Source organism: Musa acuminata, chromosome BXJ3-8 (assembly GCF_036884655.1).
Source record: "Musa acuminata AAA Group cultivar baxijiao chromosome BXJ3-8, Cavendish_Baxijiao_AAA, whole genome shotgun sequence".
Taxonomy (NCBI): Eukaryota; Viridiplantae; Streptophyta; class Magnoliopsida; order Zingiberales; family Musaceae; genus Musa; species Musa acuminata.
In genome coordinates, this window is record NC_088356.1 from 29,500,232 (window position 1) to 29,514,943 (window position 14,712).

The window sequence follows — 14,712 nt, forward strand, 5'->3', positions numbered from 1 at the left end:
TGATAATAATCATGCATGGAATGATGTATTGTAAATTTGATTATGCATGATTTTATGATGATGTGCTGTAAATATTCTTGATTAAATTTGTTTTGACTTGAATTCATTTTGAATTTAAGGTTCATCTCACATATGTCATATTGATAGGGGGAGTTAAAGTTAACTCCATCATCAATTGGTTGTCATCATCAAAAAGAGAGATTATTGAATCTCGAATTTTGATGATGAAACCAATTGATAGTGTTTATGATTTAATCTGTATTTTGAGTAATGTAAGAAGCTTTGATCAGGAAGAGATAATTAAAAGCAGGAAGAATCATATTAGGTCGGAGTGGAACATCTGAAAAGATTGGACGTTGAGCCGGAGGATCGGTCGATGTATCGATAGAAGGCTTCGGGCCATGAGTTCGGGCATCGGGTCTAGAAGAGCAGAAATTACGCAAAGGAATCGGAGTTGCGGAGGTCAACTAGCCGATTGGGTAATAGGCCGCAAAAGACGATAATGTGCCAAAGAATCGGACGAAGCGTCGATGAACCAATAACATGCCGGGTAACATGATTCAAGCTTTATAATAATTATCTAAATCGAAGTAAGTTTTATTTGTGCAGGATTAACTATGATAGTGATCAAGGCATAAAGCAAAATGAAGTCCCAGAGTCAAGAACGAAACTTCGTTGGGAGTTCAAGAGTTCATCGGAAGTCTGAACATTTGTCGGAAGTTCTACCGGAACTGACCGAGAAGTCTAGAAGCTTGCCAAAGAAGCTCATTGGAACACTCCAAGAAGATCATTGTGAAGTCCAGGAGCTTGCTAGGAGTTCGTTAGAACATTGCCGAGAGATCATCAGAAGTTTGCCGGAAGATCGGTGGAAGCTCGCTAGAAGAAACCTAGACTAACCGGATCGAATTTGCTTAGTGTATGCCTTAAATTTTATAGTTAGCACATAATTGAGATTGAAATTAGGCTAACCTAATTAGGGGCTAGTTGGGCCCATGTATGGACTGTGTTGGGCCAAGTGAAAGGCTCAAATAGTGACCCAACATGTGGCACTATCATGGCACAGTCTTTGAGACTATGTCAGGCAATGGTACCGCCAGTTTGGGTGGTGGTACTGCCCAGATATAGTCTCCCAAGTGGTGGTACCATCAGACTGGGTGATGGTACTACCCAGTTTCAATGCTGCCGGCGGTGGTACTGCCTAGCATAGGCGGTCGTACCGCCAGGACTTGAGAAACCTAGGATGAGATCATTTTAGGCTTCAAGTTTGAATCCACTTGAGGCCTATAAATACCCCTCTCATCCCTGGTTAACAAATACACCACTAAGAATAAAAACAAGAGAAAATTATGTTGTAATCTTGAGAGTTCTCCTCCTTTAGTCTAAAGTGTGATTTTTATCTAGAGAGGAGGTAGTGGGGGTGTAAAGGTTCTCTCCTGAGCTTGCAAAAGGAGAATAGAGTTGTAAAGAGGTAGTTAGTCTTCAAGGAAGAGCGATAGTGGATGCCGATAGCCTCGACAGAAGAGGAATTGGTGGAGTGGATGTAGGTCACGACGACCGAACCACTATAAAAATCTAGTTTGCATTTCTTTTGTGCAATTTACTTTAACTACAAACTGCCTTCTTATTGCTTTCACTATGCTCCCTTACGCTTCTAAGTTAACATCTTCCAAGATTGGTTTTCAACATAAGAAAGATTTTCCGAACTGACGTAATTTTATCCACTACACTAATTCACTGTTAGAACCCTTGCAGATTCTAAACTTGGGGTTGATCTCTTTAGGGGATCGGCCTCCTTGGAACTCTATAGGGGTTCCTCCCTCCAAGTTGCTGCTCAAAGGCTACAGAAAAGATTCATCTATTGATTAAGAAAAGAGAAGGAATACATGGCTATTTATAGGGCTTCTAAACCCTAACTCCTAATAGGACTCCTACTTAAGACTCTTACTTCTAACCAAATCCTAATAGGACTCCTACTTAAGACTCTTACTTCTAACCAACTCTTAATAGGACTCCTACTCAAGACTCCTATTCCCTTACAACTCCTAATTCTTCTCTAAGAAAAAACCTCCTATATGAATGTCCCTCTCAATTAGGACTCTCCTAGCTAGAGTCCTAACAGATCCGCCCTGTTCAAATCAGCCTTGTCCTCAAGGCTGAGATTCCATGAACTCAGGGAACCGGGTCTTTAGCTCATCATATAGTTCCCATGTGGCATCTTTAAGTGGTAGATTATTCCAATGCACTAGTACTTCAGTAGAGGGATGTCGGCGACGCATCACGATCCTGCGATCGAGGATGGCTTGTGGTTGGGCTTGAATAACTCCATCCTCAGGTGTGTTAGGCAGTTGGATCTGGGGTGACTCGTGTTCTCCCAACTTGGGCTTTAGGCATGATACGTGGAAGACAGGGTGAATTTTGTCATCCTCAGGTAATTTAAGTCTGTACACCATGGCTCCAATACGCTTTGTGATCTGATAGGGCCCATAAAAACATGGGGATAGCTTCATGGAGGCTCGAGTGTTGATAGAGAGTTGCTTGTATGGTTGTAGGCGAAGATAAACCCAATCTCCCACTGAAAATTCTCTTTCACTTCGTCGTGTGTCGGCTTGCTGCTTCATTCTGGCTTGAGCGGTAGAGAGATTATCTTTTAATAGTTGTAAGAGTTTGTCCCTCTCAATCAATTCTTGGTCAACCTGATCTATCTTTTAATAGTTGTAGGGGCTGGTCGACCATACAATGCTTCATAAGGGGCACATTTTGTAGATGAATGATATGTAGTATTATACCACCATTCGGCCCAGGGAAGCCATTTCGCCCACTCTTTTGGTCGGTCGCTAGCGAAACACCAAAGGTACGTCTCTAAGCACCTATTTACCACCTCTGTTTGGCCGTCAGTTTATGGATGATACGCTATGCTCATCTTGAGTTTTGTGCCTTGTAACTGAAATAACTCGGTCTAAAATTTACTAGTGAAGATCCTATCACGATCACTTACGATGGACCTTGGCATCCCATGCAGTTTAACAATATTTTCTATGAAAATCTAGGCAATACTAGCAGTAGTGTAGGGATTTCTCACAGCACAAAAATGAGCATATTTCATAAGTCGATCAACCACCACGAGAATCGTGCTTTTACCTTTGGAAGATGGCAGCCCTTCAATGAAGTCCATGGAGATGTCAGTCCACATTGAGTCTGGTATGGGTAGTGGTTGTAGCTTCCTTGGATTTATCACAGTTTCACTCTTGTGTTGTTGACATACATCACATTGTGCCACATATTCAGCAATAATTTTTTTCATCCCTCTCCAATAAAAATTTTGCTTCACTCTTTTGTAGTTTCTTAGGAATCCAGAGTGCCCTGCTGAAGGTATGGAGTGTATTTCATGTAAGATGATTGTGATGCAAGGGGAGTCAGGTATAATCACAATGCGACCTTTGTAGCGTAGATCCCTCGAATCCCAGGTATAGTGGGCTATTGCACTTGGATCCTCCTCCAATTTTTTTATGATGTTGCTGATCTTTGGATCCTTCTTCCATTCTTCCCTAATGTCCTCGAGGAGACCAGTGGTAGGAAGGGAGATGGCTGAAACCTTAGCTTGTTCAGGTAGCCGTGAGAGTGCATCTGCAACAACGTTTTCTTTCCCCTTTTTGTAAATAATTTCATAATCAAATCCAAGAAGTTTGGTTACCCATATTTGCTGCTCAGGGGATGATATCTTTTGCTCCAAAAAATACTTGAGACTTTTATGGTCAGTTTTAATTTGAAATAGCCGGCCGATCAGGTAGGGTCTCCACCTCATTACTGCGTGTACAATGGCAAGCATCTCCTTATCATATACTGACATGTTTTGATGGGAGGGAGATAATGCCTTGCTAGTGTATGCGAGTGGTCGACCATTTTGCATGAGAACGGCTCCAATTCCGACTCCAGATGCATCGGCCTCAATGATGAAGGGTCTATTGAAATCTGGTAGCGCAAGCACCGACGTCATTGTCATGGCTACTTTAAGTTTGTCGAAGGCAGCAGAGGCTTTGTCCGACCATTGGAAAGCATCTTTTTTCAGTAAAGAAGTGAGTGGTGCACTGATCTTCCCATAGTCCTTAACAAATTTTTGGTAGTAGCCCGTTAGTCCAAGGAACCCCCGTAGTAATTTCACATTTGTAGGTTTCGGCCAGCCTTGCATTGCCTCAATTTTTGTTGGGTCTACCGCCACTCCTTCTTCTGATATTATATGCCCAAGGTACTCTACTTTTTGTTGGAGAAAGCTGCACTTTGGTTGCTTAACAAAGAGAGTATTCTCCTGAAGGATCGTCAAAACAATCCGTAAATGCTGAAAGTGAGTCTCAAGAGGAGGGCTGTAAACGAGAATATCATCAAAAAATACCAGCACAAATTTACGAAGAAATCTCCAAAAAATATCATTCATGAGACTTTGAAAGGTTGAAGGAGCATTAGTGAGTCCAAAAGGCATTACCAAGAATTCATAATGGCCATCATGTGTGCGAAATGCAGTTTTTGGAATGTCATCGTCACATACCCGAATTTGGTGGTAACCGGATCGGAGGTCCAACTTCGTGAAGACTCGAGCTCCTTTCAATTCATCAAGAAGTTCATCCACCACTGGTATTGGGTACTTGTCCTTGACGGTGATGCCATTTAAAGCTCGGTAGTCGATGCACATCCGCCAAGTTCCGTCCTTCTTGCGTACAAGTAGCACTGGTGAGGAATAGGGGATGCAACTTGGCCGAATCACCCCTGTTTCAAGCATCTCCTTTACGATCTTTTCAATTTCATCTTTCTGGAGGTGAGGACATCGGTACGGTCAAGTGTTCACTGGTGGCTTGCTTGGAAGGATTGGAATTCGATGGTCATGTTGCCGAGAAGGAGGAAGACCGAGCGGTTCAGCAAATATATCGGCAAATTCAGTAAGCAATTGGGCAAGATTTTGATCTTCAATTCCTATTTTCTTCTCTTTTGGTTGTGGCTGGAGATGCATCAAAAAGCCACTATTTACCTTGTGCAAAACTTTCTCCATTCGTTGGGTCGAAACAGTGGTAACGTTGCTTCCGCGCTTCCCGCGTAGGATGATTTGTTTGCCCTTACAGTAGAATTTCATAATTAATTTAGAAAAGTTTCAAGAAACATCACCTAGTGTAGTCAGCCATTCTATACCAAGCACTGCCTCATAGTCATCGATTGTTAGGAGGAAGAAATTAGTGAAAATTTCTTGGTCTTGTAGTAATAGTTTCACCTACGGGCATTTTTGGTCGCACTATAGGATTCTGCCATCGGCAACCTTTACATCGAACTTGCTGCAACCTTCAATATGCAGTGCCATCCGAGCAGCAACCTTACTATTCAGAAAGTTATTAGTGCTACCCGTGTCGATGAGAATAGTGATCGGCTGTTGTTTAAGAAGGCCTCCAACTTTCATCATTTGTGGGTTTGAGTAGCCGGCTAGTGCGTGTACTGTAATGTCGGTCGGTTGTGGCTCTTCTTCCATATCTTCTTCTTCATGTTCAAGGCTCTCTTCTAGATATTCAATGACCTCTTCTTCTACTGGTTCAATCATAAGAAGTCTACCTTTTTTACAGCGATGCTCGCGGCTCCACGGCTCGTCGCAATGCCAACATGACCCCTTCGCAAATTGCTCCCGAAGTTCTTCTCTTGTTAACCTTTTCGGTGCAAGGACTTGGTTGATAGTAGGGGGGCTTAGGGCTTTAGTATTGTAGGTCGTGGAGTGATCCTAGTCCTCCGGGCTTTATGGTTCAATCGCTCCTCTTGAAGTCATGCAAAAGAGATGGCTGCCATAAGCGTGTATGGTTGTCGCGCCTTAACTTCTCCCCGGATCTCCGGCTTTAAGCCCCCAATAAAGGTCCCCAATAACTATTTTTCAGACCAATCATGAGTTTGATTAGATAATCTTTCAAACCTGGTTTGGTACTCCTGAATGGTGGAGGTTTGTCGGATCTTTGCTAGTTGTCCGTCAATGTTCTCGTAATAAGTTGGTCCGAAGCGGATCAGTAGTCCTTCTTTGAATTGTCACCATGAAAGGACTCCATAAGTGTGTTCAAACCCGTCAAACCATTGTATGGCATCCCCTTCAAGATGTATAGCTGTAATTTCCACCATGGATGCATCCGCAGTTTTATGGTACCGAAAATATCGCTCCGCGCACGAGATCCAACCAATTGGGTCTCCTTCTTCCCATCTAGGGAAGTCCACTCTCATGTGCGAATAGTTGGGGTCGGTCATAGAGCCTCCCCTCTCTTGGAAGTCATCTCTTTGGGCATGATGTGATTGGTTAGAGCTCTCTCCTTGATGTGATTTCTTCGGGCTTGGTGGTCGGCCCAAATTGAATTCGATAAGGAGAGTCCGAATCTTATCCTACATTCGTGCCTCAAAGGCTTTAAATTTAGTATTGATTGCCTCCTCAGATGCCATAGTATGTGACTCCAAATCTATGATGTTAAGATCTCTCTTTTGTTGACGGGTTAAAGGCATGTATAGGTTTGATAGAAATCAGTGAAAGTTTGCTGCAGAATTGTGTTGTCTTGTAAGAGCAGAATTATCGTCGAAGAAATAGTGGTTTCTCGACAAAATCTCTACCAAAAATTTGATAGATTTGAGGAGGGAATTTACAGTAATATCTTATTTTATATGACAGAGAAAATATAGTATCAAGATTAAACAAACAATGCTATGCAGCTGAAATTCTGCAATGTATCTTTCGTTGTAGAGATGAAAACTTTGTGATGAAAAGTTTATGCACCAATATAGGAATAATTTTTTTTTTTTGGATTTTCGGATAGGGATAACTAAATTGCAGCAGTAGCAAGGTAGGAAACCAGAACCTGTTGCAATTCACGGGATGATCCGCGGTGGTGGAGATGATGGCAGAATTTGGCGACGATCTTTTAAGCAATTGTGGGAATTGCTTTGGACAGTTGTGGAGGGTTGATGGATGGCAGTGGAAGGGCAGCGAGATGCCAAGAACGTTGCTCTGCTACCAGGTGTTAGAACCCTTGTAGATTCTAAACTTGGGGTTGATCTCTTTAGGGGATCGACCTCCTTGGAACTCTATAGGGGTTCCTCCCTCCAAGTTGCTGCTCAAAGGCTGCAGAAAAGATTCATCTATTGCGTAAGAAAAGAGAAGGAATACATGGCTATTTATCAGGCTTCTAAACCCTAACTCCTAATAGGACTCCTACTTAAGACTCTTACTTCTAACCAACTCCTAATAGGACTCCTACTCAAGACTCCTATTCCCTTACAACTCCTAATTTTTCTCTAAGAAAAAACCTCCTACATAAATGTCCCTCTCAATTAGGACTCTCCTAGCTAGAGTCCTAACATTCACCCCCCTCTTAGTCCCGATTCGTTCCTAACAGAAGGAACCAAACACCCATAGGCTAGAGATTTCTTGATTCCCACCTCCTATTCTACGCTCACTATCGGAGCTGGGTAGGACCTTCATGTATAGGTCGCACGGGGTCGATTCGACCCCTTCACTCTAAAACCATCATAACTTAAATGATCTCAGAATCACTATTGCGACTCCAATCTAAAAAGCTTTCTTCGAGCCCCAAATGGGTGATTGCAAAGTGACCACCATAGATTTCAAACCCAAAAGCCATTGTCTTGGTGGTCTATGACATCAGTTTTTGTTGCTCGAGTGCAAAGTGGTACAATATGAGGCATTCCCAAGAGGTCACCCATCATAGTACTACTCATACCTAAGCAAGCTTAATATCAAAGTTTTGATGGGATCCAAAGCAATAGTGTTGGTATGATCACACTAATGTTGTGTGCGTCGTTGTTAGAACCCTTGCAGATTCTAAACTTGGGGTTGATCTCTTTAGGGGATCGGCATCCTTGGAACTCTATAGGGGTTTCTCCCTCCAAGTTGCTACTCAAAGGCTGCAAAAAGGATTCATCTATTGCCTATGAAATGAGGTGGAATACATAACTATTTATAGGGCTTCTAAACCCTAACTCATAATAGGACTCTTACTTAAGACTCCTACTTCTAATCAACTCCTAATAGGACTCCTACTCAAGACTCCTACTTCTAACCAACTCCAAATAGGACTCCTACTCAAGACTCCTATTCCTTTACAACTCCTTATTCTTCTCTAAGAAATAACCTCCTAACCCTAGCCGGCCACTTCACCTCTTTAATAGGGGTCGGCTTAGGTAGGTTTTACATGAATGTCCCTCTCAATTAGGACTCTCCTAGTTAGAGTCCTAATAAACCCGCCCTCTTCAAATCAGCCTTGTCCTCGAGGCTAACGATTCATGAATTTTGGGAATTTGATCTTCAAGTCATCATAGTTCTCCCAAGTGGCATCTTCTGTTAGTAGGTTTTCCCACTGTATTAGCAATTCAGTAGTGGATCGTCATTGTCGAGTCACGATCCATCGATCAATAATGGCACTTGGCTGAGTCAGAAGTTCTCCTTGGGTAGTCATATTTGGTGGGTGGCTTTGGGCTATCTCTAAGCACCTATTTACAACTTTCGTCTAACCGTCGGTTTGTGGGTGATATGCCATACTCCTTTTCAATTTAGTACCCTGCATATGGAATAACTTTGTCCAAAATCTACTCGTGAAGATGTAAGTAGAATTTATCATAAGCACAATGCGTCCCTTATAGTGTAATTCTTTTGAGTCTCAATTGTAATGAGCCATGGGGCTTGGTGGTTCCTCCAATTTTTTTATAATCTTACTAGTCTCTGAATTTTCCTGCCATTCCATCTTAATATCCTTAAGAAAGTCGCTGGTCGGAAGTGAAACGGTCGAAACTTCAACTTGCTCGGGTAGCTGCGAAAGCGCATCTGCAAGAACATTCTCTTTCCCCTTTTTGTAAGTTATTTCATAATCAAATCCAAGTAGTTTTGTTACCCATTTTTGCTGCTCAGGGGATGATATCTTTTGCTCCAAAAAGTACTTGAGGCTTTTATGGTCGGTTTTATCATATGTTGACTTATTTTGATGGGAGGGAGATAATGCCTTGCTAGTGTATGTGAGTGGTCGACCATCTTGCATGAGAATGGCTCCAATTCTGACTCCAGATGCGTCGACCTCAATAATGAAGGGTCGGTTGAAATCTGGTAGTGTTAGCACCGACGTCGTCGTCATGGCTGCCTTAATTTTGTCGAAGGCAGCGGAGGCTCTGTCCAACCATTGGAAGACATCTTTTTTCAGTAAGGAAGTAAGTGGTGCACTGATCTCTCCATAGTTTTTCACGAACTTGCAGTAGTAGCCTGTTAAACCCAGAAATCCATGTAGCAATTTTTTGTTCCTCGTGGTCAGCCAGTTTTGCATTGCTCTAATTTTGAAGGGGTCTACTGCCACACCTTCCTTTGATATAATATGCCGAAGATATTCCACCTTCTTTTGAAGAAAGCAAAAATTTATAGTGGTTGTTGTGTGTTCAAAAGGTGGTTTTCGGTATGTCTTCTTCGCATACTCGTATTTGATGATACCCGGATCGAAGGTCCAGCTTTGTGAAGATTTGTGCTCCCTTTTATCTAGCAACTCATCTACTATTGGAATAGGGTATTTATCCTTGATGGTTATGCCATTGAGAGCTCGGTAATCAACACATAATCGCCATATTCCATCCTTCTTTCGTATGAGGAGCACCGGTGAAGAGTAGGGGCTGCAACATGGCTGAATAACTCCTGTTTTGAGCATCTCTTTTACAATCCTTTCTATTTCATCCTTCTGGAGATGTGGATACTGATATGGCTGAGCATTTGCTGGAGATTTGCCCTTAGTTTGCTGCTCAAGTTGTATTAAAAATCTGCTGCATGCTTTATGCAAAACCTTCTCCATTTGTTGTGTGAAAATCGTCGTTACGTCGCCCCCACATTTCCCATTAAGTATCACCTGTTTCTCCTTATTATAAAATTTCATAATTAGTTGCATAAAATTCCAAGAAATATCACCTAATATCGTCAACCATTTAATTATGAGCATGGCCTCATGATCATCAAGAGGGAGAAGGAAGAAATATGCAATTATCTCTTGGTAAGGCCTCATGATCATCAATAGTTTCACTTGCGGGCGCCTACGATTATACTTCAAAATCCATCCATCGACGACCTTAACGTCAAACCTGCTGCAATTCTCAATAGGTAAGGCCATCTGGATAGTAACCTTACTGTTTAAAAAGTTATTAGACCTGCCCGTGTCGATGAGAACAGTGATCGGTTGTTGTTTGAGAAGGCCTCCACTTTCATCGTTTGCGGGTTTGAGTAGCCGGCTAGTGCATGTACCGTAACTTCAATCGGTTGTGGCTCTTCTTCTGCATCTTCTTCTTCAGGTTCAAGGCTCTCTTCTGGATGTTCAATGACCTCTTCTTCTATTGGTTCAATCATAAGAAGTCTCCCTTTACTACAGTGATGCTCACGGCTCCACGGCTCGTCACAATGCCAACATAACCCCTTCGCATATCGCTCCCGAAGCTCTTCTCTTGTTAACCTCTTTGGTGTAGGGACTTGGTCGATAGTAGGGGGGGCTGAGGGCTTCAATATTACTGATTGAGGAGCGACCCTAGTCCTCCGAGCTTCATGATCAATTGCTCCTCTTGATGTCGTGCGAAAGAGATGGCTGCCATAAGCATATAAGGTTGTCACGCTTTAACTTCTCCTCGGATCTCTGGCTTCAAGCCCTCAATGAAGGTCCTCAATAGCTATTTTTGAGACTAATCATGAGTTTGATTAGATAACCTTTCAAACCTGGTTTGGTACTCCTGAATGGTGGAGGTTTGTCGGATCTTTGCTAGTTGTCCATTAATATTCTCGTAATCGGTTGGTCTGAAGCGGATCAGCAGTCCTTCTTTGAATTGTCGCCATGAAAGGACTCCATAAGTATGTTCAAACCAATCAAACCACTGTATAGCATCCCCTTCAAGATGTATAGCTGCAATTTTCACCATAGATGCATCCGCGGTTTTATGGTACCGAAAATATCGCTCCGCGCGCGAGATCCAACCAATCGGGTCTCCTTCTTCCCATCTAGGAAAATCCACTCTCATGCATGGATAGTTGGGGTCAGTCATAGAGCCTCCCCTCCCTTGGAACTCATCTCTTCGGGCCTGGTGCGATTGGGCAAAGCTCTCTCCTTGATATGATTTTTTCGGGCTTAGTGGTCGACCCAATCTGAGTTTGATAAAGAGCGTCCGAATCTTATCCTCCATTCGCGCCTCCAAGCCTTCGAATTTAGCATTGATTGCCTCCTTAGATGCCATAGTATATGTCGCCAAATCTGTGACGTTAAGATCTCTCTTTTGTTATCGGGTTAAAGGCATGTATTGGTTGAGAGAGGTGATAGTCGAAAGGGTTGGTAGATCGGTGGATGTAGGCTACGGTTTAGGCTTGTTTTGTGGCTATTTTGGGTGCAATTTAAGGGTATGGTTTGGTGAAGTTTTAGAGCTGTAGATGGAAGTTTTGGATCTGTGGTAGATGTTAGCAAAGGTTTGATAGAAATAAGTGGAAGTTGCAGCAAGTATGTGCTGTCTTGTAAGAGTAGAATTATCGTCGAAGAAACAATGGTTTCTCGACGTAATTTCCACCAAAAACTTGAGAGAATTGAGGAGGGAATTGATAGAAAAATCACAGTTTATATGACAGCAAGGATATCTAATTTAATTAAGAATATTTCTGCAGTATAACAGCAAGGAAATTGGTGCAAGTTGCGATTGCAGAATTCTCGTCGAGAAATTTCAGCGGGTTACGATGAAAATTTGCAGCAACATAAAATCATTTTTAGAGATGAATTTCTTAATAGATCAATCATAGATAGAAGCCAAGATGATCTATGAAGTGTATAAGAAATTTCATTCAAAAAAGATTGCAAATAGAAGGGTTAAGGCAACAATATGCGGCTGAAATTTTCTGCAGCATAGATTTTTAAGTATAGCAGATTGGACATAAAAGATCAGTGATTTATATTGAGAATTTTTTGATGAAACTAAAGGAAAATCCACTATTAGAAAGTCTCAAAGCTATCATAAAAATTTCATAGAGATATGGATAGAAACAACGTAGTATCAAGATCAAACAAACAATGCTATGCAGCTGAAATTTTACAGTGCATATTTTAAAGTATAGCAGATTAGACATAAAATATCAATGGTTTATATTGATAATTTTTTGATAAAACTAAAGGAAATCTGCTGTTAGGAAATGTTAAAGATGTCATAAAAATTTTGTAGCGATTTGGATAGAAAAAATACAGTAACAAGATCAAAAAGACGGTGCTATAAGGTTGGAATTCTGCAATGTATCTTTCATCGTAGAGATGAAAACTTTATGACGAAAAGTTTATGCAGCAATATAAAAATAATTTTTTTGGGATTTTCAAATAAGGATAACTAAATTACAACAGCAGTAAGGTAGAAAACCAGAACCCGTTGCAATTCACGGGGAGATTAAAGGATGATCCGTGATGGTGGAGATGACAGCAGAATTTGGCAACGATCTTTTAAGCAATTGTGGGAATTGCTTTGGGTGGTTGCGGAGGGTTCATGGATGGCTGTGGAAGGGCAGCGAGACGCCAAGAACGCTGCTCTGATACCAGGTATTAGAACCCTTGCAGATTCTAAACTTGGGGTTGATCTCTTTAGGGGATCGGCCTCTTTGGAACTCTATAGGGGTTCCTCTCTCCATGTTGCTGCTCAAAGGCTGCAGAAAAGATTCATCTATTGCCTATGAAAAGAGGTGAAATACATAACTATTTATAGGGCTTCTAAACCCTAACTCCTAATAGGACTCTTACTTAAGACTCCTACTTCTAACCAACTCCTAATAGGACTCCTACTCAAGACTCCTACTTCTAACCAACTCCTAATAGGACTCCTACTCAAGACTCCTATTCCTTTACAACTCCTTATTCTTCTCTAAGAAATAACCTCCTAACCCTAGCCGGCCACTTCACCTCTTTAATAGGGGTCGGCTTAGGTAGGTTTTACATGAATGTCCCTCTCAATTAGGACTCTCCTAGCTAGAGTCCTAACTGTCGTTTGGCGCCTAAGTGCACATCACAACTGGAGCTTGGCAAGGCCCTCGTGCATGGGTTGCATAAGGCTGATTCGACCCCGTAGCACTGAAACTGCCATAACTTTCTCGAATGATCTTAAAATCACTATTACAACACAAATATAAAAATCTCTCTTTGAGCCCCATGTGAGTCATTGTAAATTTCAAGCAAAAAACCATTGTCTTAGTGTTCTATGGCATCTTTTTATGGTTATCATAAATTTTAGGCCCAAAAACCATCACCACAGTAGTCTACGGTATCGGTATTTGTTTCTCGGGCACAAGAAGGGTGCAACACGAGGACTTACTATGGGGTCACTCATCTTGGTACTACTCTCGCCCAAGCACTTTTAACTTTAGAGTTCTAATGGGATCTAATGATTTAGTGTTGGTTTGATCGTATCGATGTTTCATGCGTCGTCCATCGCCTAAGTGCAAATCACGAACGAAGCTGGGTGGGGACTCGTGCTTGAGTCATGTTAGGCCGATTTGAACCTGTCACATTGAAACCATCATAACTTTCATGAATATCTCAGAATCGCTATTGCAACCCAAATCCAGAAAACTCTCTTCGAACCCCACGCGAGTGACTACAAAGTTGTCACTATAGATTTCGAGACCAAAAGCCATCGCTTTTATGGACTATGACATTAGTTTTAGTCACTCGGGCACAAAGGATCCAACGATGACTTCTCGAGAGGTCACCCATCTTAGTATTTCTCCCACTCAAGTTATAAAGGGATCAAGTAATTTAGTGTTGGTTTGGTCACACATGTTTCAAGAGTTGTCCGACATGTTTCAAGTAATTTAGTGTTGGTTTGGTTTGGTCACACATGTTTCAAGTAAGTGCACTTGGCGGGAGCTATTTTGAAATTGATGAACTCAGGCAAGGTTGAATTTAGTGTTTGTTACGAATGAGCTAGCACTAAGAGGAGGGGGGGGAGGGGGGAGTGAATTAGTGCAACAGTAAAAATTGTATCGATTCTAAATCTCATTGCGATTAAACCCATTTCGGAAGATGTTAACTTGAAAGCATATGGAAGAGTATAGTGGCTTGATTTCTTGGAAGAGTATAGTGGCTTGAATCTCATATTTTGATAATGAAACCAATTGAAAAGTGTTTATGTTTCAATATGTGTTTTGAGTGACGCAGGATGCTTTGATTAGGATGAAACAATTAAAGAAGGAAGAATCATGTTGTGCCGAGGGAAAATATGTCAGAAGATTGGACGTCGAGTCGGTGGATCGATCAACGTATCGACAAAAGGCTTTAGGCCATAAATTCGGGCATCGGACCAAGAAGAACGGATATTGCACTAAGGATATCAAAGTTGCAGAGTCAACTAGCCGATTGGACAATAGGCCGCAAGAGAGGACGATATGCCGAAGAATTGGACGAAGCGTCGAGGGACCAATGACATGCCAGATAAGAAGATTAATGCTTAGTATTAATTATCTAGATCGAAGTATGTTTTTACATGTGCAGGATTCACTACGATAGCATGACATGAAGCAAAATGAAGTCCCGGAGTCAAGGACGCAATTTCATTATGAGTTGAGAGTTCATCGGAAGTCCGGACGTTCATCAGAATTTCTGTCGGAACCAGCCGAGAAGTCTTAGAGCTTGCCAAAGAAGCTCATCGAAACTCGCCAAGAAGATCATC

The 14,712-nt window shown here is 41.8% G+C and overlaps 1 pseudogene; it reads right to left on the reverse strand.

The window, feature by feature from the left end:
• Positions 1 to 13,334: 13,334 nt before the first annotated feature.
• LOC135647786 (5S ribosomal RNA) lies at positions 13,335 to 13,453 on the reverse strand (annotated as a pseudogene).
• Between the last annotated feature and the right edge of the window lie 1,259 nt (positions 13,454 to 14,712).